This window comes from Sapajus apella, unplaced genomic scaffold, assembly GCF_009761245.1.
Source record: "Sapajus apella isolate SASKATOON/1434 unplaced genomic scaffold, GSC_monkey_1.0 scaffold48, whole genome shotgun sequence".
NCBI classification, from domain to species: domain Eukaryota; kingdom Metazoa; phylum Chordata; class Mammalia; order Primates; family Cebidae; genus Sapajus; species Sapajus apella.
Genome location: NW_022436988.1, coordinates 5,844,765 through 5,860,608, shown reverse-complemented (window position 1 = coordinate 5,860,608; position 15,844 = coordinate 5,844,765). Strand labels below are relative to the sequence as shown.

At 47.7% G+C, this 15,844-nt stretch overlaps 1 non-coding gene across 1 annotated transcript; it reads left to right on the top strand.

Annotated features, from left to right (window-relative positions):
* Nucleotides 1-3,102: 3,102 nt before the first annotated feature.
* LOC116525879 lies at nt 3,103-3,286 on the top strand. Its single transcript, XR_004257871.1, has one exon.
* Nucleotides 3,287-15,844: the final 12,558 nt, after the last annotated feature.

Below are 15,844 nucleotides of genomic sequence, written 5' to 3'. Positions count from 1 at the left end.
CAAAAAAAAAAAAAAAAAAAAAAAAAAAAACCAGGTAAGCCCAATGCCTGCCCAAAGCCACTTGTGTTGTTTACAAACTTGTTTATTCCAGTTAAGCTAATTATACAATTATTTCATTCTTATGTAGACTAACGAAATAGGGTAAAACAAAACAGAATTGGGGCTCCTGCTTCAAAACAAAATTTAAAGTTGAATATTTTGGAGTTAATAAAGCTAAAGTTACGTACTGTTGAATGTAAGATAACTCATGAAGGAGGTGTAGTCATAAAAATCCAAATTTTCACTCGTGTTACTTTATAGGTGTCTTTAAGACATCCGGACAAAGAGAAATTCAAGCTGAAAATTAAAGGTTTTCACTTCATATCAAAAAGTTGGTGAATGAAGGCCACATACAGTGATTCACACCTGTAATCCCAGCACTTTGGGAGGCTGAGGTGGGAGAATTCACATGAGATTCAGAGTTTGAGACCAGCCTGGGCAGCAGAGGGAGAACCTCTGCTTTTTTTTTTTTTTTTTTTTTTTTGCTACAAAAAAAAAAAATTAAAAAAATTAGCTGGGTGTGGTGGTGCACACCTGTAGTCCCAGCTACTCAGGAGGCTGAGGAGAGAGGATCCCTCGAGCCCAGGAGGTCAAGGCTCCAGCAAACTACGATTCTACCACTGCACTCCAGCCTGGGTGACAGAGTGAGGCCCTGTCTCAAAAAAAAAAATTAAAAAAAGAAAAAATATTTATTGTGAGGAAATATACATAACATAAAACTTAGCATTTTAACTATTTTTGAATGTACAGTCTGTGGCATTAACTACATTCACAATGTTGTGCAACCATCACCATTTCCAAAACTTCATCATCTCAGAAACTCTGTAACCATTAAGCAATAATGCCTCATTCTCCACTTCCACTTCCGCCAGGCCCAGGCCCAGTAACTTTTTTTTTTGAGACAGACTCTTGCTCTGTTGCCTGAGCTGGAGTGCAATGGCGTGATCATTTTTTTTTTTTTTTTTTGAGATCCTTGTTGCCCAGGCTGGAGTGCAATGGCACAATCTCGGCTCACAGCAACCTCCGACTCCTGAGTTCAAGGGGTTCTCCTGCCTCAGCCTCCTGAGTAACTGGGGTTACAGGTGCCCACCACCATGCCCAGCTAATTTTGTATTTTTAGTAGAGAAGGGGTTTCTCCATGTTAGTCAGGCTGGTCTCAAAATCCCGACCTCAGGTGATCTGCCACCTTGGCCTTCCAAAGTGTTAGGATTACAGGTGTGACCCACAAGGCCCAGCCTCGGTGGCACGATCTTGGCTCACTGCAACCTCTGCCTTCCAGATTCAAGCAATTCTTCTGCCTCAGCCTCGCAAGTAGCTGGGATTACAGGCACAGGCCACCACACCTGGCTAATTTTGTATTTTTAGTAGAGATGGGGTTTCACCACGTTGGTCAGTCTGGTTTCGAACTCCTGACCTCGAGTGATCCACCTACCTCAGCCTTCCAAAGTGCTGGGATTACAGGCATGAGCCACTGCACCTGCCTTTTTAAAAAATGGTTATTCATTGATGATATGTTAAACAAAGGGTGGATTATTTATGCCTCCCCTTTTTAGGCCCTGTAGGATAACTTCCTGACGCCGCCATGGCACTCGTAAATGGTCATGGCTCTGGTGGGAGTGTAGCAGTGAGGACAACCAGAGGTCACTCTCATGGCCATCTTGGTTTGGGTGGGTTTTGGCCGGCTTCTTTACTGCAGCCTGTTCCATCAATAAGGTCTTTAGGACCTATGTGACCTAGGAATGCAGCCCAGCAGGTGTCAGCCTTATTTGACATAGTCCTTATTCAAGATGGAGTTGCTCTGGTTCAAACGCCTCCGACACAAGGTCCAGCAATTCTTCCTCGGTTGTGAGATTAGACTCAGAGCAAGATTCCTGTTCGTTGCTTTGTGCGTCCACAGGGACACTGCACTGTCTGGAACGTACCAGGTCTTTTGGAGGAACAGGCTTTCCAGCGGTGTCCCAATAGGCCAGGGAGGCCTGCATCTTCACGTAACCCCTCTCCTCTTAAGCTTCTCCTTCCTTCCACTTGGGGTGGTGGAAAGGGCATTGGGTTTGGAGCAGAAATGACTTAGGTGTGAACCCAGCTCTGCCACTTCCTGGCCGGCTGTGCTTGGGAAAGCAACCAAGCATCTCCGGAGAGCCCATTTTCTCATCTGCAAGACAGGAGTGTTCTTTGCACGTAATTCAGAGGATTGCATGAGGAGTAGAGGGATAATGCTCTCAAGAAATGGGATGTTCCTTCTGCTTCCCTCGCTCCAGGGCCCTCCCCTCTGTCCCAGGCTATTAGTCCCCATTAACCACCTCGCGCGGCCTGCGACCCCTTTAAATCCGCCTTGGATGACCCAGATCCAAATTTAGGGTGACCCTCTAGCTGCTATCTCTATGGTAAGTTCTCACTTCCGGCCGGAAGTTGCTGGCGGAGCCACTTCCGTCCAGGGGAGTGGGGAGCAACTGGAGACACGTGCTTTGTCCTGTTGGAGGCGAAACCCACTCTCGCCTCCTGGTGGTCGCCGACTCGCGGACCTCAGGATGACGCAGGGGACCCCTGACCACAGTTCCGCCGCCACCGGCCCCAGACTGCGGAGTTGGGCCCGTCCCGGGACGATAACGGAGCTCTGCCAGGGACTGGAGGCACTGACCGGGTGACTAGAGACCAGAGCCCCCCCGAGTCGGCTCCCGGCACTTCAGGGACCGCTCGTCCCATCGCAACTGGAGCTTGGACGGGAGGAGACAAAAGGGAACTTGGCCTGCACACAGCCACCGAAATTGGAGTGAGGAGCGTAGGGAGGCCCCATAGCCAGCAGAAAAGCACTGGGATCCCTGGCAGGGTTAGCCCGGGTTTCTAGGAGTGTGGTGAGCATCGAATGATTGTTGTCCTTTTAAAAAGCGCATTATGTTACTTTTTCCCCAAGGTTTCAACAGAAAATGAGAAATATACACGGACTATTGGCTGAGGCCCTAGCCACCACTATTTTCTTCCTGCTCCTCGTTGATTAGAGCATTCGAAGGAACCTCAGCCAGGGATCCAGGTATGTCACGCATGGAGACAAAGTGTTCAAGGCACATGGTCTGGGGAAAGGCTCCTGTGTTGTTGAACCTGCCCACTTGTGGGTGCAGCATTGTACCAGGCAGCCCAACCCTGACCTAAAGTAAATTCCCAGAAGTCTTTCCTGGGTTTTGAATTTGCAGTAACAGGTGTGAGCATTCTAGCAGCAGTTTGATGATCATGTATGATACTGCAAACAGGACCTACATTTAAAGAGAATGGTTGTAGATACTATCAGAGATCACTTGGTTTTCAAAACTTCATAAACAATGATGCTGTCATGTCTTTCACTCAGTAAACATTTGTTGATACATTGGCCTGACATCATGTTAATGTTAGGGACACAGAGATGAAGCAAACAGTCATGGCCGTTGTTCTCAGGCAGCTACAGCCCAGTTAGGGACACAAGGTTAAATGATCACACTTAAGAGGGCATAATTCAGCCCGGGTGCTGTGGCTCACGCCTGTAATCCCAACACTTTGGAAGGCCGAGGCCGGCGGATCACCAGATGTCAGGAGTTTGAGACCTCCCTGGCCAACATGGTGAAACCCCTTCTCTACTAAAAATAGAAAAATTAGCCAAATGCAGTAGCACATTCCTGTAATCCCAGCTACTTAGATGACTGAGCCAGGAGCTTGAACCTCCCCCTCCCGAGTTCAAGCAATTTTCCTGTGTCAGCCTCCCAGGTGGCTGGTATCACAGGCACATTCCACCATGCCTAGCTAATTTTTGTATTTTTAATAGAGACAGGATTTCACCATGTTGGCCAGGCTGGTCTTGAACTCCTGACTTGAGGTGATCGCCCGCCTTGGCCTCCCAAAGTCCTGGGATTACAGGCCTGAGCTACCACACCAAGCCTGTTTATGGAATGTAATATTGATTTTCTCAGCTGGAGTTTAGCCTGCTCCTTCATGAAGCAGCATCTTCCTTTTGTCTTTGTCTGTTTTTTGTCAGCACACAGATTGAGAAGTAACATCAGCACAATTACGTACCTACAGGGGTCAGAACAGAGTCATATGTCTTGGAGGGAGTATAAAGAAAAGTATGGTCTCTGGTGTTAGGGGCTTAGAATCTGTCGATGTCAGTAAGCGCTGTGGAACAACAGGAAGGAACATTTTCTGTTGGACCCTTCAGGGATGGGACCCTGTCAGGGAAGTGAAGGTAGTTTCCAGCTGCTGAAACGTGACAAAAGGCAGGAAGCATGGAAGTGCTTGGGAGGATGTGGGGAGCTCCCTGGTGAGAGCTGTACTGGGTAGTATGTGGCTGGAGGGAAGGGAGGAAGAGTAAATTGGAATATGTAGATTGGTGCCGGGTGGTAGGGGCTGTGAATGTCAAAGTTCAAGTGATTTTTTTAACAAGCAGGTTTCTGAAGGTGACATGGTGGTCTAGAGGTGACAGCCTGGAGAAAGATGGGTCAGGAGGTCCCTGTGATGTCTGAGTAGGAGGTGAGCAGCCCTTGGCCCAGCGGTACCTGTAAATCTGGAAGAATGAGGGGTGGGTGGGGCCAGTCCCTGCAGGGCAGAATCCTGAGGTGCCTCCCATGGCATGTTCTAGGTGGAAGGTGGATTTTAGAAAGGATTTCGTGGTGCTCACAGTTTTAAATATTCAGTCTTGGTAAAGTAGAATAAGAACTGACACATACACTTTTCTTTGCAGGTCGGTTTCCTGAAAGATTTGCCTGTGTACTGGGTGAAAATCTGGTTTTGGCTCTGCTGGGTCTGTGTGCCTGGAAAGGAATTGTTTCAGCCTAGGATCGTCCAGGTTGGTTTGGTTTAACCACGTATTTTTTGAATGGTGACTGCTAAGACCTTGTTGTGTATGGTTATAAATAGAGTCAGACCCCAGGGTGACTTTTCACGTTCTCTGTGGTTACTGTGTCCACCGGTGGTGTGTCTGTGGAGCCTCTACCTCTAACATTCATAGCAGGCAGTGCTGCTTCCAGCTGTTTTGAAAAGAGTGACTTGGCCAGGCATGGTGGCACACACCTGTAATCCCAGCTACTCAGGAGACAGGCAGGAGAATCGCTTGAACACAGGAGGTGGAGTTTGCAGTGAGCTGGGTTTGCGCCACTGCACTCCAGCTTTGGTGACAGAGTAAAACTCCATCTCAAAAAAAAGAGAAATGTGTCATAAATTATAATGTTCCTTAATTACAGCTCAGTGTAACTTGGTACTTTCTTCTGTCCCTAAAAAACGAGAGAGAACCAAAAAATTGTATAGATAGATAGGGAACCAAAAAATTATATATAGATACATTTATATACTACAAATGCAATACAAATGAAATATGGAAAAGATCATTTCCTCTTTGGTATAAAAACCAGACTCTCACCTTGAGAGACACACAGACAGACATGAAGCTGGGTTTCTGAACTGAGAACACTTGACTTTGGGTAGAATTTGCCAGAGAGTGACTGCCAGCCTCAGAACTGGGCACGTGCTGCATCGCGGTGCCTGGAAGCTGCCTCTGTTCCGTCCTGTTCTGGGGCTCTTGCCTCCTCCACCTGCAAGCCTGGGTCTCATGTCCCCAGGGTGCTTCCAGCCCTGTCCTCTTCAGAGAAAGCAGTTCCTTCCCTTGGAGGGCTTGGTGCCAGCACTCTTCCTTCGGGCTGCCACCACCCTGGAACCATAACTTAGTCCCTGTCCACCCCGACCCAGGGTTCTCGGGGGGAGCAGGACTGCCACCACCACTCACCGCTAGTTGCACAAATATCTGAGGGGTTATTATTGTCACAGAGATTGGGGACACTGCTGGCTGGCATTGGAAGGACTCGTCATCTATTTATGGAAACAAATGCACGTGTGCCTTCACCAGCCTGTTTTCAGCTGCCTTGTTTGTGAAAACATCTGACTGTTTCATGCTGTTTTGTTAGGTTCAGAGCCATGCTTTTGATGTGGTGTAGAAAAGCCTCCTTGGGCCAGGCGCGGTGGTTCACGCCTGCAATCCAACACTGTGGGAGGCCGAGGCAAGTGGATCATGAGGTCAGGAGATCGAGACCATCCTGGCCAACACAGTGAAACCCTGTCTCTACTAAACATACAAAAAAATTAGCTGGGAATGGTGGCATGTGCCTGTAATCCCAGCTACTCAGGAGGGTGAGGCAGGAGAATCCCTTGAACCCAGGAGGCAGAGGTTGCAGTGAACCAAGATCGCACCACTGCACTCCAGCCTGGGCGACAGAGTGAGACTGTGTCTCAAAAAAAAAACCAGGAATGCTTCATTGGACTTCCAGCCTAGCACTGCCAGACCCAGGATCCCTGCCTGTCTTCCTCCTGATGTTCATTTTTCTGGACTGACTTATCAAGGCTCTTGACTTAATGATCTCTCACCCAGCCCTCATCTTGTCCAGCTCTGTTCCCGGAGGATGTGGCCCAGCTAGTGTCTGCCCAAAGCCAGGAATATGATTTCAGTCTGTGAGCTAAGCCGCGGCGGGCTTGTGATCGTTCACTCATCATGTAAAGGAACTGCAGCCGCAGAAGGAAGGCCTGGCCCCATGGGAAGTTTTGGGAAGAGCAGGTGGGTTCAAACAACCCAGCAGGTGCCTCCTCAGCAGTTAGAAGCAGAGGCCACCACGTCGTCCGCGTGGGTTTCAGATCCCAGCTCCCCACCAGCCTGCTGGACCTTGGGCAGGTCACTCCCTGTTTGTACCTCCATTACTCCTTCAGTAAGATGGGGACAGTGAAGGTGACCATGCCTCCCACCAGACTGGTGCTTTTTTTTTTTTTTTTAAAGGGACAGGGTCTCACTATGTTGTCCGAGTTGGCCCCAAGCTCTTGGCCTCACGCAGTTTTCCTGCTTCAGCCTCCCAAAATGCTGGGATGACAGGCGGAGCCGCTGCACTGGCCCAGACTGGCGCTCTCGAGGGTTAAATGAGCACATCCTGTAGAGCGCTCAGGAGAGGGCTGGGGCCTGGGAGCCCTTGGAAGCTATGTTGTTGTCATTTACCTTTTTCCTCAGACTTTCAAAGCATTTTCAGCTGTGAAACTCCCTGGGCTGCCGCAGTAGAGGAAAGTGTGGGGTCTTAACAGGCGCTGTTGGCCACAGGAAGGTACCTTCCCGCTCCAGGCCAGGAGAGCTGAGGTAAGGCTTGACTGTAGGCTGTTTTGTTCTGTTTTGTTTTGTTTTAACCTCTTCATTTGCACGATTTGGGCCACTCACAAGAGTGTATACCCCACGATAAACAGTTACCTTCATTCTTCTCTGCATGTATGTCTTCAGAGGAAGAAATGTGTTAATTGCCCAGAGTAATATATTGTGTTAAGATGTGATATGTACTGGGAAAAAAAAAAAAAAGTGTAAGTTGACATTCCTGGAATAAACCACTTTGATGCCCAGTTACTGACTCATTCTTCTGTGTGGTGTCTCTCCTGTGTGCAGAAGCCCGGCTTCCCCACAGGGGCTGGGGGTGCCTTGTCTGTCCTTGGAATATGAGTCTGGGCAAGCAGCCACTGCCCGTGTGCATGGTTCCTCAGAGAATCAGTTCAGTCTTGGTTTGGGAGTTTGATTGGAAGGATTAGATCCTCACCGCCCCCAGCAGTAACATCTTATTATAGTGTGGAAAATGGACAGAGCTGTTGATACTCAGGAGAGCTTTCCTCATTATCACCCCAAGGAAGGTCCCTAAGTCCCCAAGAGATCACCTTTGTTGGTCTGCGCCTCTCAGGAGGCGGAGGTTGCAGTGAGCCAAGATCACGCCACTGCACTCCAGCCTGGGTGACAGCAAGAATCTGTCTCAAAAAGAAAAAAAAAATCACTATGGGACCTGCAAGCCCTGTATCAGAAAAGGTATAGAAATTGAACTAAAGAATAGTTGACAAGTCAAGATTTTGAACTTCTCTCTTCGTCCACTAGAGGATGTAATCCTACACCAGACTGTTCTCTGTTGTAACTTGGTGCAGAATTTGGCTTTTGGGTTTCTTTGTTTTGATTTTGATTTTGTAATTTAGCCAAGACTTTTTGACACCAAAAAGTTATGCAGAAGATTCATCTGCCGGGCTGGGCTCTTAGGAATCTGTCCAGGTGCCCCAATGAAATCAGCCCGGGTGTCTTCGTTCCTGATAAGTGCTTTCCTGGGAAGCATTTAGCACATCCTGAACCAAGCACAGGCACCGAATGTGGAGGTAAGAGCATGTTCTAATATATTTCTGCATTCTGATGGACTCCCAGTGCTAGCTGCTGGGAACATCGGGAAAGAGTTTCTTTGTAAGGAATCCAGTGTAACATTACCGGTATTTGAAGTCCCAGACAGTGTGCATTAAGAGTTTAAAAGTGTCTCTGGCAGGAACGTTCATTGCTCATACTTGAAATTGAAAGGTACCTATCAAGACCAAACAAAGTTTGCACAAAGCCAGCACAGTTAAGATTGCTGATTGTTAGCTGGTGGGAAAGTGAAAGTGGACTTGCTGGGCGGAGAATGACCATTCTGAAAGTGTAATCTTAAATAGAGTCCTGTATGTTCTTTGGCTTATTAGCCTGGTTAACAGCTTTCTGATGGTTTTAGTTGAACAAGTACTGCTGGCTACATTAAACTATAGCCAGAAGCAAAACAGACTCCCTCCTCTCAGAGAACTTACTTCCAGGACAAGGGAGACAGAAGCAGGTCATTAGAATATGCAGGATAAGGCCGGATGTGGTGGCTCACACCTGTAATCCCAGCATTTTGGGAGGCTGAGGTTGGCGGATCACCTGAGGTCAGGAGTTCAAGACCAGCCTTACCAACATGAATAAACCCTGTCTCTATTAAAAATACGAAATTAGCCGGGCATGGTGGAGCATACCTGTAATCCCAGCTACTCGGGAGGTGGAGGCAGGAGAATCACTTGAGTGAGACTGTCTCAAATTGGGAGGATCCCAGGTCCCTGAATGGGGTCACTATCTTTTTGGCTCCTATGAAGCCACATGTCCTGCAATGAGAGATACTTGGAAGAGTTCTGGTATAGACTGTTCACATAAAGATCGTGTGTCCTTCACTGCGGTGGTGAAGCTGGAGACCGTCTTTCTCTGTGACAAGGATCTGTCCTCTTCCAGTGCCCACCTCATTCATGGAGCTCACCCTGTGACTCTGGAATTGTTTGTTTCCTGGCCTGTGCCCTGGCTTCCCTGAACACTACCTCTGCACTAGCTTCTTGAGGCTGGGAGCCCTGGACTTACCTGATTTTTCAACAGAGTAGATGTTTTTTTTTTCATTTATATCAGTATTTAAATTGCTATCAACAAGACCACAAAGACTACATTCTCACAGAAGCCTGCTTGGGTTTTATGTGGTTACATGTGATGAATATATTTAAAATGATTGTTCTGATTTTTTGTTTCAGATCAATTATGCAGCTACAGCCAAAACCAAGTTCTCTTTATTGCAATGGTAATGAAAGTAGCTCCATGTAAGTCATTGGAAGGTCACGTGTTCACAGACTGTCAGCTGTGGAGGGTTATGTAACAGTGGTTATGCAATGCCATGTTAGAACTGCAGCCCCAGCAGCAAAACATTTCGTTATTTTCTTGAATTAAAATAAGACTTCCACTTTCTTTGAGTGACAAATCCCTTTTAACAAAACCAAGACTTGGGTTTTAGTGTTCACTCCCACGCGAGTCTCTGTAAGCCACATTTCACCTCCTGTGCGTGGCTGGTCCCATTGAGTAGATTTCTGAAAGTAAAATTTCTGACATGAGCCTATTCACTCTGCTCAGTTGTCATCTTCTGTCAGGATGAGTTATGGGCACATCCCCCCATGAAATCTACGGCACATCATGAAGCCCCTCAAATCTGAAGGCCTTGCTGGTATGATGGCTCACGCCTGTAATCCCAGAACTTTGGGAGGCCGAGGTGGGCGGATCTCTTGAGGTCAGGAGTTTGAGACCAGCCTGGCCAACATGATGAGACCTCGTCTCTACTAAAAATAGAAAAATTGGCCTGGCCTGGTGGCACATGCCTATAATCCCAGCTACTCAGGAGGTCAGGGCAAGAGAATCACTTGAACCCAGGAGGTGGAGGTTGCAGTGAGCCAAGATCACCCCACTGCATTCCAGCCTGGGTGACAGAGTGAGACTCTCAAAAAAAAAAAAATCCTAAGGCTCATGAGTCTCCTTCACTAATGTACTGTCTGTTCCAAGACACTTCACCCCTTTAAAAGTTAATAGGGGAGCTCAAGAGGAGATACTGAGAGATCAACATGAAATAAAGCCTTCACTTCCTCTGACGTGCTGTTTTTTTGTTTTGTTTTGTTTTTTTTAACGTGCCCCAACATTATAACAAAAACATTTCTTCTGGTTTAATTTTTTTTTCCCAAAGTAATACATGCATTACTTGAAAAAATTCATACAACTAAAAGGCTTCTAGGAGTAGGCTAAGCTTCCCTGCCCGGGCGCTCCCGGCGGACGCCGCTTTCCATTCCCTCAGCTTTGCCAGCTTTGTTTCGGAGGAGCGGGCATGCTGCACTGCTTCTCTTTGAGTCATCTTGGTCCTCGCCGGTTGACTTCCTTACTGGTAGATGTGGACCGAGCTCTTCCTCATCACCCTCTGCTTCCCCTTCCGCACCCTGCCCGCACCATTGTCCCTGTACATGCGGTGTTTACATTAGTGTGCATGCACAGAAGCTTCCTGTGGCCTCATACGCCAGTTCCAACTCTGCAGTGTTGTTTTCCCTGTTAATTTCCCCTCCCTTAGCTGGCTTTTTCTTTCTTTCTTTTTTTTTTGGATACAGAGTATCGCCCTGTCACCTAGGCTGGACTACAATGGCACAATCTTGGCTCACTGCAACCTCCACCTCCCTGGTTCAAGCAATTCTCCTGCCTCAGCCTCCCGAGTAGCTGAGACTACATGCGCCCACTACCATGCCCGGCTAATTTTTGTACTTTTATTAGAGACAGGGTTTCATCATACTGGTCAGGCTGGTCTGGAACTCTTGACCTCAAGTGGTCCACCCGCCTCGGCCTTCCAAAGCGCTGGGATTACAGGCATGAGCCACCATGCCTGACCTGGCTTGCTTTTACTTTAGCTGGGCTTTCTCTGAACTCCCTGCTAATAGTTCTTCCCACATTTTCTGGTGGCCTCTCAGTGTAACTTTACTAAAGGTCAAATTAATTTATCCATTCCAATTTTTTCTTAGATGAGTGAGAGAAGACTTTTCAGACAATTGCATTAAAGTTTTGTTACAATATCGTATACAAGGGCCAGCCTGTAGTACAATTCAGAATTTCATGTTTAGGTTGGGATATTTTATAGGAAAATGTAAGAGCTGGATTATTGTTGTTAGGCCAAATCCAAAGTCACCAGCTGGTGGTCCTGACAGGCAGCTGGGTGGGTGAGTAACTGGTTTCCCAGAAAACGCCTTCCCAGTCTTGTCAGTCTCTACGCAGAAGGAAGTTAGGAATTTATTATACCAGGTAGAAAGGGCTCTGTCCCAAGCCTGGTTTAGTCTTAAGATTATAGTTCCTGTTTCTTTTGTTTTTGAGATAGAGTCTTACTCTCTCACTCAGGCTGGAGTGCAATGGCGTAATCTCGGCTCACTGCAACTTCCGCCTCCCAGGTTCATGGGATTCTCCTGCCTCAGCCTCCTAAGTAGCTGGGATCACAGCTGCCCACCACCATGCCCGGCTAATTTTTGTACTTTTAGTAGAGACGGGGTTTCGCCATGTTGGCCAGGTTGGTCTTGAACTCCTGACCAAAGGTGATCTGCCTGCCTTGGCCTCCCAAAGTGCTGGGATTACAGGTGTGAACCTCTGTGCCCGGCCCCTCTTGTTTGACCAGACATAGTAACTGCCTTGGTTAAATCCCCCATATGTCTTGGTTCCGAAGGCCCACCTCGTTGCATTTTTGGTCTAGGAACGTAAGTGAATTTGTTGTCCAGCTCAGCGCTTCCCAATTGGCAAAGGACTTGCCTGGGGATCCCGTCAAAACGCAGCTTCTGGTTCCATGGGTCTGGCCTGGCCTTGAGATTCGGCAGTTCTCACAAGCTCCCAGGCCATTCTGATACTGCTGGTCTGAGGACCACTTCGTCCTTTCTCAGGGATGGTGGGACTTAGGTGTGGCCTGACTTTGCAGAACACATGCATCATCCTGACTCCTACTGGTGCTTATATACACATTGATGTTATTCCTTTAAGCCAGTTTCCTGTATTAGGGAAAGTGTTCCCAACAGCCCCGTTGCGGTCACCATTTCTCGTAGTTTATTCACCTGGGTCTGTATGTCATGCAAGGTGGGTTCTGTGAGGTCTCTTATTTACATAGGTGCAGCAAGAGGCAATGATTAACATCCAAAGACCTCTTTGCTGTTTGCTTAACAACACTGCAATCACATGTTGGGGAAATATAATTTAAAAACAAAATCCCCCAACCCAGAAAGCCTCAGCACTAAGGTAAAAACAAAAGAAAACTATTTTATGATTGAATAAGCATTAAACCAAAATGCGATGAGCATCACAGGGAGCCCCCTGAAAGAACTGCAAAGACAAATCCCCCTCTGGCACAGCTACGCGGATACACCCATGCACCGTGTAAGTGGGTTTTGCCATTTAGAGTCAGGTGACGGCTCAAGTTGCGATCACCTTTCCCCTCCGGAAAACAGTTATCTTCCTTGATTACAGTTCAAAGGGGTGGCTCAGGTCCTTGGGGAAACAGAACTTGAGTTGGGAAACTGCCAGGAGACTCATTTAACCACTTAAAAGATGTATACACTTTTAAAGAGGACAGAGAAAGAAATTCTGAAAGAAAGGGAGTGGAAGTAAAGGGTCTCTTCCCTTCTTTCCTTTTGGAGATGGAGTCTCGCTCTATTGCCCAGCCTGGAGTGCAGTGGTGCTATCTGCACCCTCCGCCTCCCAGGTTCAAGTGATTCTCCTACCTCAGCCTCCTGAGTAGCTGGGATGATAGGCACCTGCCATCACTCCCAGCTGATTTTTGTATATTTAGTATAGATGGGGTTTCACCATGTTGGCCTGGCTAGTCTTGAACCCTTGACCTCAGGTGATCCACCCACCTTGGCCTCCCAAAGTACTAGGATTACAGGCATGAGCCACCTCGCCTGGCCTTGCCTTGTTTCCAACAGGGATAATTAAGCCTCTAATTTTTGCCCTAACTCTAGTGATTCCTAAAGTCAAAGAATTGACATCCGTCTTGAGAGTTTAAGAGATTCCAGAGCAACAGTATTGTCCTCGATTTTTTGTTCTAACTGCCTTTCATCGCTAGTACTCTCTAAGACCATAAGCCAAAAGCCATGTAAATGCCCCCCTCCCCAGGTTTTCCCTGCAGTGCCCATCGGTGTAGGGCTGCCCATATTTTCTCGAAATTCCCAAACCTCTCTGGTGTGCCTGGCCTGTGGGAAGAGATATGTACCTATCTGTAAGGCTGGGACTTCGTGGCGTCTCATGGGAAGTATGGTCTTGGTCTCCAATATGACACGCCTGGCATAAAGAAAATGATAGATTGGCCGTATCTAATTAAATTCTGGTAGAGGCCAGGCATGGTGGCTCACACCTATCCCAGCACTTTGGGAGGCCAAGGCGAGTGGATCACCTGAGGTTGGGAGTGTGAGACCAGCCTGACCAACATGGAGAAACCCTGTCTCTACTAAAAATACAAAATTAGTAAGGGGTGGTGCATCCTAGCTACTTTGGAGGCTGAGGCAGGAGAATCACTTGAACCCAGGAGGCAGAGGTTGCAGTGAGCTGAGATCGTGTCATTGCACTCCAGCCTGGGCAAGAAGAGTGAAACTCCATCTCAAAAAAAAAAAAATTTTTTTTCAGGTACACCAGAGTTCACAGAAAAATGTGACTCAAGGTTAAGTGGTTAGGATTTGGGGCTTGTATACCATCTTCATGGAGGGGGACTCTTAGGAAGGATGAATGGGCCAGAAGAGAACAGCTGGGATTTATGTGAGCCTTGTGACGACAGCTGTTTAGGTGATTGTTTATCCTGCTGAGTGACCAGTGAGAAGGGTCAATCTCCCTAAAAAGCCCCGGGGAGGGGATTTGTGACAGTTGAATTCTTTTGGGAGGTTCTGTTTTTAAGCAGATAAGTAGAGTTCAGAGAAAAAAAAAATCAGCCTGGATATCAGGTCCTCTACCTCATTTTGCCATGAATCAAGGAAATCACCCTGTACTTCTCCCTGGTCAGGGGACATTGAAATGACTTGGTTCTGGCAGGGCATGGTGGCTCACGCCTGTAATCCCAGCATTTTGGGAGACCAAGGTGGGTGGATCATGAGGTCAGGTGTTTGAAACCAGCCTGGCCAATATGGTGAAACCTCATCTCTACTAAAAATACAAAAATTAGCTGCGTGTGGTGGCGTGCGCCTGTAGTCCCAGCTTCTCTGGAGGCTAAGGCAGGAGAATCGCTTGAACCCAGGAAGCAGAGGTTACAGTGAGCTGAGATCGTGCCATTGCACCCCAGCCTAGGCAACAGAGCAAGACTCCGTCTCAAAAAGAAAAAATTATGGGAGGCTGAGGCAGGTGGATCATCTGAGGTAGCAAGTTGGAGAGCAGCCTGGCCAGCACAGTGAAACTCCATCTCCAGTAAAAATACAAAAATTAGTCGGGCATGGTGGCGCATGCCTGTAATCCCAGCTACTCAGGGGGTGAGGCAGGAGAATCACTTGAACCTGGGAGGCAGTGGTTGAGGTGAGCCGAGATCGCAGCATTACACTCCAGCCGGGGCAACAGAACGAGACTCCGTCTCAAAAAAAAAAAAAAATTAGCTGGGTGTGGTAGCACCTGTAGTCCCAGTGACTCAGAAAGCTGAAGTGGGAAAATCACTTAAGCCCAGGAAGTTGAGGCTGCAGTGAGCCCTGATGGCGCCACAGCACTCCAGTCTAGGCAACAGAGTGAGACCTCCTTTCTAAAAGGAAGGAAGGAAGGAAGGGAAGGAGGGAGGGAGGGCGGGAAGGAGGTAATTATTACTCCAGTCTAGGCAACAGAGTGAGACCCCATGGAAGGAAGGGAGGGAGGGAGGAAGGTAAATTATTTGGTTCACGGAGAGAGGCAGGTTGTGTTCTCCAGCTCCAGGCTTTTCCTCTCTGCCCAGCTTGCTGCCCCCCCATGAATACTTGTATCCGGCCACCAGGGTGGCATTTTGCAGAAAAGCAGTAATTTGCCCATCAGCTAAAAGACTTCACACTTCCCCCATGGGGTGTAATATACCATCAGGTTCACTTAAGGACTGGAGAGAAGCAGCTGATCAATGAAGAGCTTTAGTAACTTCAGAGTCTGGGGCAAATTCTGCCACAGGGGAACCCACAGGGGAAAGAATAAAGAGCCACAAACAAAAACTCACTTCTCCTTAAGAACCACGTAGCCCATGCCAGGCTCCGGGCTCCGGGCTCCGGGCTCCGGGCTTTACCTTCATCTCACGTAATCCTCAGAAGAGTTTCTGAAGCCGGCATCCTTATCTCCACTTTAAAGACAGGGATAGAGGCCCAGGGACGATCACTTGCCAAGGTCACACAGCTAGTGAGCATTGGGTTGGAACGAAAAGAAACAGGCCAGGCACGGTGGCTCAGGACTGTAATCCCAGCACTTTGGGAGGCCTAGGTGGGTGGATCATGAGGTCAGAATTTCAAGATCAGCTTGGCCAACATGGTGAAACCATGTCTCTACTAAAGACAGGGTTTCTCCTAAGCGTTGCAGTGAGCCGAGATGGTGCCGTTGTACTCCAGAGAAAAGAGTCTCGTTCATGTAGCTTCAAACTAATGAAAAACGTAAAAATATTTAAAAGTATTTTCAGTACAAAAAATCTATTATGTATTTCTGTTCTATGTTATGCCGGTTAAT